The 13452-nt window shown below is 41.9% G+C and overlaps 1 protein-coding gene across 4 annotated transcripts in view; it reads left to right on the top strand.

Annotated features, from left to right (window-relative positions):
• Positions 1-13452, top strand: part of LOC149192456 (protein S-acyltransferase 10-like) — a 214833-nt gene that overhangs the window by 168837 nt on the left and 32544 nt on the right. The gene's annotated exons all lie outside the window — the stretch shown is intronic.

The following is a 13452-nucleotide window of genomic DNA, read 5'->3' as shown; positions in this document are numbered from 1 at the left end:
AGTGTGCCATAATGGGAGTGCTCTCCTAGATGAGGTATTTAGCCACCTATATATGCCAAATTTATGCCAAAAATAGAAGTTGTGACGGATCTTTCTCCAAGAAGATAATGAGTCACCCCATGAGAAGATAACATGGGAATGTGCATAGTATGGTCCACAAAGTTGTTATAACAAACCCAATGTAGTCGAATGACTTCAATATTGTGCCAAAGTAGTTAGATCTACTTGATAGATGTGCCAAACCAACTCCATGAGAGGCGTGCCCTAGAAGAATAAGCCAAGGTAGTTACATGATATTGAAGATACTAGATATAGAAGTGGTTTTGACACTTTCTCCAATGCTCAACAAACATGCCTTGATGTGATATTCCTGGTGCTTAGCAATATTGCTAAGGGAAATATCAATCTTGCCCAATTTTGTCTGATTTCATGTTTGCACTTAAGAGATGCGGGTTTAGAGGTCCCACATGAATTTTGGGATTTAGTGAGGGTCCAAACATTAGGAAGGAAGGGAAATATTGCAGCTCTAGTGGAGCGTGGGGGCCACCCCATGGAGAATTACGGCCCACATGTGGAGTACGCTCTCATTGGAGCGAAGTTGGTGGGGGAAAGTCGAGTTGGGACCACATGGGCATCTTGGAGGCTCTTTGATAAATAGAGCAAGAGGCACTCATTTGGATCATCCATTCATCTATTATGAAACTTGTCTTTGACATCGCACGCTTGAGCGGAAGCCAAGTTTGCAAGTGCTGTTTAGTACACGAGTGTCTCCGAGCGGAGATCTCAACGCTTGCTTTGGTGGACTTCGAGTGCCAGCCCAAGGAGGGCGTTCTACTTAGACCCAGCAGTAGGGAAAGTAGCAGCAGGGAGGTCGAGTTATAGCAGCAGGGCAAGTAGCAGCAGGGAGGTCGAGTTACAGCAGCAAGGAGGCCGCGTTACAGCAGTAGGGAAAGTAGCAGCAGGGAGGCCAAGTTACGGCAACAGGGAAAGTAGCAGTAGGGAGGCTGAGTTCAGCCGCAGGGAAAGGTTATTGCGCAATGCTTGGAGGAGACACACTTGGGAGTTGAGGAGTGAAGAGAGTTTGGGCCTAAAACTTGAGGTGGAGTCTGAGGAAGTGTTGTGGGGGCTTTTCCAACATTTTGGCAGAGCAGTGAATGCAACATTTGCTAGAGGCTACATCTTTTTACTTGTGGGGAGGGTCGAGCATTTGGGGTCAATTTTGGAGCGTCAAAACTAGGAATAACCTTTTCTGGGTTTTTGACAAGGACCTCAGAAATAATTTGGCAGAATTTTTTGGGCAAATTTGAGGGGTCAAACAAGGGTCCTAATTCAGCGAGCAGCTAGAGGAACTAAGGGAAATAGCGTTGAATTTCCGAAGTAAAGAATTGGCCAATTCCTTCGTGGGTTATTCTGGGTATTTGGTGGAGAGGCTGAGATTAATTTCCCATAATTTTCTAAGCACCAAAGAGGGCCCTAGCAGCAGATCCATTCAGCCAACAACATATTTCTGGGCATCTTCAGCGCAACGCTTGAGCAGCATAGCAACATTTTGGTGGAGGATGTCTTATTTGTCATTTGGGGCTTTGCTAGCTTGCCTTGAGCAAGCCCAGATGCATTCCTTCCAACACCTTATTGTACACCCATCTTTATTAATAAAAAGAGTTCAACAACGTAGTTTTTGGTGCAATTTTATGGTCTGGATGTGTGTTCACTATTTATGGTGTTTTTGTCTATGTTTGCTTTGCATATTTACTGTTAATTTTCCTTAGGGATATTACAGTGGTATTAGAGCCATAATCTTGGCTTAGCTTGTGGGAAAGATTAGAATCAAACAACATGGCAGTAACCTTGAATGAGGTGATTAGGATGCAACAAATGATGATTGATGTGGGGGAGAAGTTGATTCATTCCAAAATTAGGAATCCGGACATGATTGCAACTGATGTAGAGTTATTGGGAGCAAACTGGGGGTCATACCAATCATTGGGTCATGGTATTTAGGCATCCCTCTCTTTTTGGGAGTTATGTGAACTAAGAGGCATGTACAAACCAATTGAGATTCAGTGGAATTTTGCGGGGATGATGAGGAGGATTAAAGAAGAAGACGAGAGAGTAGTTCAAGGAGCCATGGTTGGCAAGGAGACAGTTGAGCATACACCCGTTAGTGAGATGCCATCTGTTGTTGAGGTATCCATTGATGAGGTGTAGGGAGAGATCTCCACTGTTGATGAGGAGCCAATAGGTATAGGGGCATCCAGATCTATGACAGAGTTGTCGGACGACAGTCACCTACAACTGATTGGTGAGCATATTGTGCATGTTGGGTTGTCTATGGAGGAGCAATCAGAGGCTCATGTCAAGCCCGTGATGGAGGATGTGCAGACATCCTTTGGGCTAGCCATTGATGAGGGGTAGCATAGAGACCACACGTTGGGATTTCAGTGGAGTTCGCTTTAGAGGTGCACTGACAGGATCTACCACGTTATCAGCCCATCCCTATGCATTGGATTGGGAGAGGCGAAGTTGTCTAGGCATACCGGAGGGGATGACCAGGTTAGCGACACTATTGGGTCACCTTTTCCTATTGGAGAGAGAGAGACAGAGCTACCTAGACATATCTCATGCGTTGACCTATGTAGCGAGATGAGACGATCGGAATTGCACAAGGTGCAACATCCACATGTTGGGATTGTTCTATGCACGAGGTATTTGTAATAATAATTTATTATATATATATATATATATAATGTACAAGTAATGTCAAATGTTACAATGAGGACCCGCATATACTAGGCAGGTGTCCTTTCGCGATTGGGCATGTCTTTGTAGACATGCCTTTTCACTTAACTTAATGACTATTTAACATAATCAATATTTGATTATTTGATTATTTACATTATTTATATTCACTTTATTTTATGTAATTTATATTCGTAACATGCTCCTTCCTTCAAAAGCTTTGTCCTCAAAGCTATATTTGATGGCAATTGTCTTTGCGGTTGTCGTCTCGGCATATGGAAACTCACCGTCACTGGTGGCTCAACGTCTACAATTCGTTGGTAACTTTGTTTCGAGTCCAGGGTTATGTCTATTGTTTTATATTATTATTTATAATAAGTTTTTTTTTTTTTTTTTTGTAAATAAGATTTTTTTTTAATAAGTTATTTTTTTAATAAGAATATATTTTTTTTAATAATTTTTTTAAGATTTTTTTTTTTAATTATAAATTATATATATTATATAATTATAATTTATATAAAATATATATATATAATTTGAACTATGTTTACGTATAGTTGAGTGACGTATTAACTAACCGTTACGACTTATCACCTTGACCCGCTGTTTGGTTATGTAACTTGTTGAGTGGATGTCGAATGAGTGAATTACCCCCTGGTTGAACTGTAGCGGTCCACTCTGTTGTTTGTCGAGAAGGGATGATGGTGTCGACGTCTTGTGCAGCAAGTGAAAAAATGCAGCACTTAGACAACGGGGAAGAATAATGGAAGTCGCGACACAAAAGAACAAAGGCAGAACGACCATCGGCCAACCCAGCATAGGGTGTGGGGTGATCGTAGGTACAAACCAAGGGATTGTAGTGTCTGGTTTGTTGGGAAGCGCGTGAACGGATGTGGCCGTGTGTGATCGATGGCCGACAGAATGTGTCGAGGCCAGAGGTTTTCCGCGGGCAGTGACTAGACAATTGGAGGTATCCTTTCTATCTTTACCTCACCTTTAGCTTCATAGTCTTTATCTGGCTTGGGAACCATTTCTGAGATGGACTCGGGTTCCATTTCAATTTTATGTATATCATATTCCTTCTCCTTTTGTCTTCTCCTCACAATTTTTTCATATTGATCATTCTTGTCAACAAAATGTGGCCTACCAGAAGCATCTGGAGCAGACCATGTATGGGACTCATCATTTTCAGACCTACCAACATCCATTGTCCTTTGGTTCTCAGTGCTGCCAGTAAAAATATCATCATGTTCACCACCACCATCATAGTTATCAAAAACTGGCTGGGGAACTTTAGCAAAAGAAGAATGATGACTTGAATTTGACACACTTCTAGATATTGACTTCATTGATTGTGTTTCAGTTCTCTCTGAGTCCTCATGTTTAGCATGTGGTTTCCCAATCCTGGGAAAGGAACTAAATTGGTTCTCCTCTTCGTCATTATTGCAGTTTTCAAAGTGTTGTTGACTACCTCTATTTGCAGGAAACCTTTTCACCTTTGATAAAGAAACTTGAACCTCCAGAGGTTCTTCTCCATTCAAATTTGTGCCAAATTTTGGACTTGGGTAGGAGTTATTGTTTGTCTCATGTTTTCTTGTTTTAGAATTTTTCCTGTGAAAGAATTCCTTACTCTTTGCTAAACTATTATCTTCATTGGAACTTCGTGATAAATGAATGGAATTTGAGAGAGCAGCTTGAAGAGCTACATTAAGCTCACTTTCAGAATCGACCTCCTTTAAATCCTTTCCTGACCGGTGGTTAGAGTGTTTATTTCTGGCAAGACCAATGGTAGCTATTGTTGCTTCAGCGGCATGTGCTGCTAACTCGAAAGAAACTTGCGATATGACTGCTGCATCTGTGTATGCAACTTGATCATGTGACAAACCAACTGACACCCTATCACCTTTTCTGCAGATAATAGGGAATTCTTGATATCTAGCAGTAGGATTCATTGCTTTTGTGCTTGCATGGTAATCCATCTTACCTTCCATCCTTAGCTTGAAGTATGGATCTTCCTCATATATTTTGGACTTAACAGTTCCTGCTAGCCTTGGACTCTCCACTGGCTCCTCTTCATTTGAGAGTTTATAATATTCAACATTATGCATCCTTACACGTCCTTGTCCAGTAGAAGGAAGGAATTTCTTTTTGTTAATTGAGTCATGATGAGAAGAAGGGGATGGGGGCAAAACTGGGGGTGAATGTGAAACAAAAGTGGGCTGTGAGTCCATTTTATTTGGAGGGCTTTTAGTTGTTTCAAGGCTAACTTTGGCATCTTCTTGTTTTCCAAGATAGTCTTCATCCACATCAAGATCAACTTCATCTGGATCATCATCTTGATTTATATCATCCTCATATTCATCATTATCTATTACATCTTCATGTTCATCATCATCATTTTGATCAACATCTTATTTTTCTTCCTCTTGTTTCGTTTCTTCACTGTTGCTATCATCTTCCTTATTATCGATTTCCCTTCGACATGCTTTAACTTTTGCAAATGATTTTTCTAAACGCTGAAATGCTTCTTGAATTTTACTAAACTGCTCCATGAATTCAGGATGTGAACGTGATGGCATATTGTGCGGTGAACAACGATCAAAGACCTGCATGATTATATTTTGCACCATGGCTTTGGTACCATTGAAGCAACAAAACCTGAAGATTGTTGACTTAATGTAAAAATACACAAGAGGTATTTGTAATAATAATTTTATATATATATCTATATATATATATATATATATATATATATATATATATATATGATGTACAAGTGATGTCGAATGTTACGATGAGGACCTGCATATATACTAGGGAGGTGTCCTTTCGCGATTGGGCATGTCTTTGTAGACATGCCTTTTCACTTAACTTGATGACTATTTATGTTCAATTGGCAATTAGGGCCAAACTCCATGTGGGTCAGCTTATTTATGGTAGCTGATATTTTTATTGGATCCCTCTCGTCGAGAGGTGTAGGATTGATCTAAAGATCATCCGATTCCGATAAGTATTTATGAAGATATGAATTTATCTTAATTATGGATTTATTATCTAGCCGACCAGCAACTTATGTAGGCTCAAGAAGCCCAAACGTCATGTCTATTCATCATCCACGTTTTTAGTATAAATAGAAGGAGACTTTAAGTCATTCTACACACTCACTCTCTTGAGATCTCTCTTCATCTTGTTTTGGGTTTGATGAAGAAAAGATCCAAAAGATGATGCCCTAATTAATCACAGCCCTAAAACTTCAGCCAAGTGATGGATGTTATACATTGTTCTTTGAGGAGGTTATACGCTGGTCAGCACCCATACGCTGAAGCCCCTACACGTAGTCAAGGGATAAACGTTGTCAGTGGAACACCGTCATATAAAATATAAAAGACAGTCAGGACATAGTCATATTATGGGACGCAGACATATACATCTGCTTCAATCTATGGAATGCAGATATATATATATATATATATATATATATATAACACAGTCATATAGCCCATCATATTCATTACGTATGGAAACAATTAAGTGATACCTCAACATGTAGTGATACGCAACAAACATTACAATGATGTACGCAGTAATTAATGCGTTGTCTTGAAAATATCATATGCAGGGCAGAAACAATGAAGCCGTGTGAGATCTAGCAGCGTAGATCTGGAAACTATACGCAATATATATATTTATGTTGTCCACGCAGAGATATACACCGCAGGTCTCATAACGATATATTGAAACGCTGGACAGTCATGATATGCTGAGCAGAGGGTGACCACATCCACGCAGACATATAAGGATTCCACGCTGCAGATGAGGATGATCCACGCAAGCTTAGCAGGCACGCAGGACCTAATCTCGCAGTTAGTGAAGACTCCATCAATGAAACTCCTACAACGTTGTAAATGGAGACATCTAAGCATAGCTATGAGATCTGTTCTCGCTATCAAAAGGAGATACAGAACTTCGCATTCATCTCTGAAGTATGGGCACATGTATACGCTATAAGGAGAGGAACAGAACTCGGGTTTTATCTCTGTAACCTCCTTGGTGATATTCACCTCCATGGATGGGATCAGTGAAATCCTATAGCAGTACTAACTCACCATACAACAAAGAAGATCTATGAATCCCCACAGCCATACTAAAGAAGTATATTACAATGAGAAGACCGAATCTGTCATTCTCAGCATACTTGTCGATTTGGGGTAGCAATGTGATGCTGTATAATGAGAGCAACATAATAGTCATTGAGTACACATAAGATAGGTGCAGATCCATGATATTGAGAAAAAGTTAGTGATATTTGGATGCAACACTACATAATGAATGGGCAACATGATAGAATCATGTAGCAGCACAACACATGGGCAGCATGATGTATGAGGTCATGGACAACATGATGTGTGGGCAGCACAGTGATCATGAGTAGCATGATCATACAACATGATGGTGCTACACGGTCAGGTGCAGCAAATGGACGAGATGTAGAACGATGATAGGTGAAGGAGTCACCTTGGAGAATCAGTTGAAGCAGAATGTTTTCAACTGATCTCATCGTTATATGAAATGATCTATGCTAGATCTAGATAAGTCAAAGTGTTGACTTCTGTTGTAAATGTACTATCTCTCTCTCTCTTTCTCTGCTGAACTTTGAAGATAAAAGAAGATTTGATCAAAGGGTTTCCCCACACATTGTGGGGTTTGTCCTTGGCTCGCGCCACATCTTGTGTCCTCTTGTCTTGGCTTGTCTTCTGCGATTTATATTTATGTTCTATCTGCAATTTACTTTATGCTGATGTGATTGCTAATATGGAAAAGAAATTAAATAAATTGCTCTAGCATAGAACATACCAAAAATTAACATGGTATCAGAGCTGAGGTGAAGACAATGCCCAAGCAAGAGTGAAAGAGCAATCACCAAAGACAGTTTGGACAAGACAAAAGGATCAATGGGTTCTTCACAATTCACTTAAGGGTGAAGTCGACGCAGAGCATATTATCAGAATGGCGCAGCAGAACTTCTGATGGCATACCTAAAGATCACTTCATTGGGAAGTTCGGATCTAAGGGTGGAAGGAAAGGTAGATGTCTTGGTTATGAGCTCGGCCCTTATGCGAAGGAGTGTCCGAATGGCAGAGATGCAGGTCATCAAGGACACGACTGACTCTTCAAGGAAGCAAGGAACCCTAGGAATGGAAGTTGAAGGTTTTTAAGGTGGCATTCGTCGATGGAAAGGTACGTGTTTGAAAATAGAATTTTCAAAAAATGCTTTTGAGTTCAAGGTTGCATTAAGTTACAGGAAGTTCACTAGGGACCATGTCCATTGACACATAGCACCGGAGGTCTGTGAGTCAGATGGTGACAGGGAAGCCTGAATTCAAAAGGAGCATGAAGGTACATGTCTGAGATGTACCGAAGGAAAATATTATAAGGGGACCATCCCCCTCATGCCACAGGTCCACAGGTTTGGAACAACCTGAGGAGTTGGATTCATGATCGGGAATCTCATGCATGCAGGTGATAGAAATCCCTCTATGGCTTGAAGCAAGACACCCCGAGCATAGTATGAGAGGATCAACAGCTGTCGGATGAAGCTGAGATTCACTAGGAGTGAAATCGATCCAAACCATCCGAAGGTTGTGGATGTCAGACCTCTCATACCGACACCTATGTCTGATAGGTGCAGACCCTCTCATTTGTAGAAGACAGAGGGAGTTGGATTCCGAATGTGGAAAGATAAACTGCTAACCTGTGACCACCTCGAGGATCTTAACTTTTAGAAGTTATATGGTAGTGATGACGGACCAGATTTGGGAAATGCCTCTGATGTTCTTGGTGAACCTCTGTCTAAACATATGTTTTGCAATTAGCATTGTGAGCTCATATTTGGTTGAGCCTCACTAGATTGGTGCCGAGAATCTTTTGAGATGTCTTTAGGACACAATCTCTAATGGATTGAGATACACTATCGGAAATATGAAATTGCATTCGAATGCTGATTAGGCAGGTAGTATGGAGGATCACTGGAGCACTTCTTAGTGTTGTTTCTCTTTGAATTCTACTTCGATATAATGGATTAGCAGAAAGCAGAAGTGGGTTGCCATAAGCACCGCCGGGAGCGGATACATATCTACGAGTATGATCTCGTATGAAGCTGCTTGGTTGGGGAAGCTCTTCAGTGAGCTGTTTGATCACATACCACTGTGATTCTTTGTGACAACTAGAGGTGGGATTCGATTATTGAGGAATTCCGTATTTGTCGATTGCTCCAGTAGATAGACATCATCTGGGATATGGTAAGTCGATGAGCAAGGAGGCTCCATCACATTAAGATGATGTACAGGTCGATACACCTTGTTAAAGCCCTGAGGAAAGATCTAATTTGTGATTTTCCCGAATGACTTGGAGTCATCAAGAGACCTTTGTAAAAGGGTCCTGCATGTTGCATACATTGAGCTTTGGAAGCTCTGGGGGCTTGCGGTTCTTACTAGAGCAACATATGACCACAGGGTGACTCACCCTCCCCTGGTGGTGCGCACTGGAACAAGATGATTTGCTCTCTTGTGGGACAAGATGATTCGCTCTCTTGTGGAACAGGATGATTTGCTCTCCTGTGTAGCAGGATGATTAGTTCTCCTGTGAGTCCTGGATTGATGTGTTCTCCATGGTGATTGTAGCAGGATTGATGTGTTCCCCTGTGAGGCCTGGATTGATGTGTTCTCCATGGCGATTGTAGCAGGATTGATGTGTTCTCCTGTGAGGCCTGGATTGATGTGTTCTCCATGGCGATTGTAGCAGGATTGATGTGTTCTCCTGTGAGGACAGGATTGATTAGTTCTCCTGTTGAGGCATCCTACCCATGCAGTCTGGGACTCATGGGAAGTACCTCTCATCTGATCAATGAGCAGGGAAATGAAGTTAGGGACCATAGTAGTATCGATGGACGCATCGTTGTATCTACCGTACTCCCTACGCTAGGATGACCTCCATTGATCTGGGATCGACGATACTGGTTTGGGATCAGTGGTAGGAGTTGTACCATACTATGATGCTAACTTCGGGTTGGTTGAGACTGGTCTAGGACCAGTGGTACATACTCTGAGACCGACTTCTTGTCAGTGCAGTACTGGTCTGGGACCAGTGAGAGTGGTACATACTATGACGCTGACTTCGGGTCGGTTGAGATTGGTCTGGGACCAGTGGTACACTCTCTGAGACTGCGATACTGGTCTGGGACCAGTGGTAGGAGTGGTACTTACTATGAAGTTGACTTCGGGTCAGTTGAGACTGGTCTGGGACCAGTGGTACGCACTCTAAGACTGACTTTGAGTCAGTGGAAGATGATACTGGTCTGGGACCAGTGGAGTTGTACTCACTATGACGCTGACTTCGGGTTGGTTGAGATTGGTCTGCGACCAGTGGTACATACTTTGAGACTGACTTTGAGTTAGTATGATACATCCTCGATCATTTCTTCTTCTTCATAGTTCAGTAGAGCTAAGCAGAGCAGAACAAAGCCAATAGAGCTAAGCAGAGCAGAGCCAGTAGAGCTGAGCAGAGCTACTAGAGCCAGCAGAGTTGAGCAGAGCCAGCAGAGCTGAGCAGAGAAGAGCCAGCAGAGCTGGGCAAAGCAGTGCAGGGCACTGATGGTAGAGATAGTACAGTTGGACTTATGGATCAGCAGATGGAGTTCCCCTAGTTGAGAGGGAGTGTTAAATTGGTAACTAGGGCCAAACTCCATGTGGGTTAGCTTATTTATGGCAGCTGATATTTTCATTGGATCCCTCTCGTCGAGAGGTGTAGGATTGATCTAAAGATCATCCGATTCCGATAAGTATTTATGAAGATATGAATTTATCTTAATTATGGATTTATTATCTAGCCGACCAGCAACTTGTATAGGCTCAAGAAGCCCAAACGTCATGTCTATTCATCATCCACATTTTTACTATAAATAGAAGGAGACTTTAATTCATTCTACACACTCACTCTCTTGAGATCTCTCTTCATCCTGTTTTGGGTTTGATGAAGAAAAGATCCAAAAGATGATGCCCTAATTAATCACAGCCCTAAAACTTCAGCCAAGTGATGGATGTTATACACTGTTCTTTGAGGAGGTTATACGCTGGTCAACACCCATACGCTGAAGCCCATACACGTAGTCAAGGGATAAACGTTGTCAGTGGAACACTGTCATATAAAATATAAAAGACAGTCAGGACACAGTCATATTATGGGACGTAGACATATACATCTGCTTCAATCTATGGAATGCAGATATATATATATATATATATATATATATATATATATAACGCAGTCATATAGTTCGTCATATTCATTACGTATGGAAACAATTAAGTGATACCTTAACATGCAGTCATACGCAGCAAACATTATAGTGATGTACGCAGTAATTAATATGTTGTCTTGAAAATATCATACGCAGGGCAGAAACAATGAAGCCGTGTGAGATCTAGCAACGTAGATCTGGAAAGTATACGCAATATATATATTTATGTTGTCCACGCAGAGATATACACCGCAGGTCTCATAACGAAATATTGTAATGCTGGACGATCATGATATGCTGAGCAGAGCGTGACCACATCCACGCAGGCATATAAGGATTCCACGTTGTAGATGAGGATGATCCACGCAAGCTTAGTAGGCACGCAAGACCTAATCTCGCAGTTAGTGAAGACTCCATCAACGAAACTCCTACAACGCTGTAAATGGAGACATCTAAGCACAGCTATGAGATCTGTTCTCGCTATCAAAAGGAGATATAGAACTTCGCATTCATCTCTGAAATATGGGCACATGTATACGCTATAAGGAGAGGAGCAGAACTCGGGTTTTATCTCTGTAACCTCCTTGGTGATATTCACCTCCATGAATGGGATCAGTGAAACCCTATAGCAGTACTAACTCACCATACAACAAAGAAGATCTATGAATCCCCACAACCATACTAAAGGAGTATATTACAATGAGAAGACCGGATCTGTCATTCTCAGCATACTTGTCGATTTGGGGTAGCAATGTGATGCTGTATAATGAGAGCAGCATAACAGTCATTGAGTACACATAAGATAGGTGCAGATCCATGATATTGAGAACAACTCAGTGATATTTGGATGCAGCATGATAGAATCATGTAGCAGCACAACACATGGGCAGCATGATGTATGAGGTCATGGACAACATGATGTGTGGGCAGCACAGTGATCATGAGAAACATGATCATACAGCATGATGGTGCTACACGGTCAGGTGCAGCAAATGGATGAGATGTAGAATGATGATAGGTGAAGGAGTCACCTTGGAGAATCAGTTGAAGCAGAATGTCTTCAACTGATCTCATCGTTATACGAAATGATCTATGCTAGATCTAGATAAGTCAAAGTGTTGACTTCTGTTGTAAATGTACTATCTCTCTCTCTCTCTTTCTCTGTTGAACTTTGAAGATAAAAGAAGATTTGATCAAAGGGTTTCCCCACACATTGTGGGGTTTGTCCCTGGCTCGCACCACATTTTGTGTCCTCTTGTCTTGGCTTGTCTTCTGCGATTTATATTTAGGTTCTATCTGCAATTTACTTTATGCTGATGTGATTGCTAATATGGAAAAGAAATTAAATAAATTGCTCTAGCATAGAACATACCAAAAATTAACAATTTAACATAATCAATATTTGATTATTTAATTATTTACATTATTTATATTCACTTTATTTTATGTAATTTACATTCGTAACATTATGAGATCCTAGGATGGTTAGGGGATCCAGGGATCCAGTTGGCAGGTGGATCACTCCCCTTGGTGATGGGCACGATCATGGTAAAGGGTGATCCAGTTCACCTTGGGCTTGACACATGGGGGATCACTGAGATCTCCACTACATGGCAAGGCAGACTTATCCTGTTGTTGCTCGAGGTCGAGGTTGGCAGTAGAGGCATAGATATCGGCATCATGGAGATGCCCAGATAGGATGAGCTTGGCTCTCATAGATTTTTCGCCGCTAGGCCTCAAGAGAGGAGGATACAGTCCGGACACAGTGGATAGTATGAGCATGTTGCATCGTCGGTTATGGCTAGAGAGCCGCAGCGTCAGCATGGCAGTTTCCTTTCGCGATCAGCACGGGATCTCAGCCTCTCAAGGCTTGACAGTTCAACCACATTCAGGGATGTGCTAGTTTCTACAGGGGAAGATCATATAGGTCTTCCATTGGGTTTCAGTTGCACGGAGAGTGGTTTTCCCCCTGGAGATTCGTTGACGATTTGGGCACTATGCTAGTATGGCAAGACGATTGGCACATATGGGTTTTGGTGGTCATTGGCACTACTCAATGACAGGCACCAGGAATTGCGAGTGATGGGCCTCCAATATGGTTGTGGGATCCAGTGATCCATTGGGTGAGAGGACTACCTTGTTTTGGGAGGATCATGGGGATGATAGAGACAAGATTGCATCCTTCTCCGGATGACAGGTCAGAGACCATCAGGATGATCACTACGGGGCGAGGAAGGCCCTTCTCACTATTATTTCGACAAGAGTTTGGGCGTGCATCGGTAGATGGTAACCTTGGCGGGGTGCCTTGGCAGGATAGACCTACGCGCAGTGGAGTTTTCCCTTATTGGGTGTGTAGCAGAGGTTTACCAGAGTGGATGACTTTGCAGGAGCACGAGTGGGTTGCAATTATGACCAAG

The sequence above is a fragment of the Pinus tabuliformis genome, chromosome 2_2 (genome assembly GCF_031772625.1).
Source record: "Pinus tabuliformis cultivar Carrire ecotype Pingquan chromosome 2_2, CPIR1, whole genome shotgun sequence".
Lineage (NCBI taxonomy): Eukaryota > Viridiplantae > Streptophyta > Pinopsida > Pinales > Pinaceae > Pinus > Pinus tabuliformis.
This window is presented reverse-complemented; position numbering and strand designations above follow the sequence as displayed.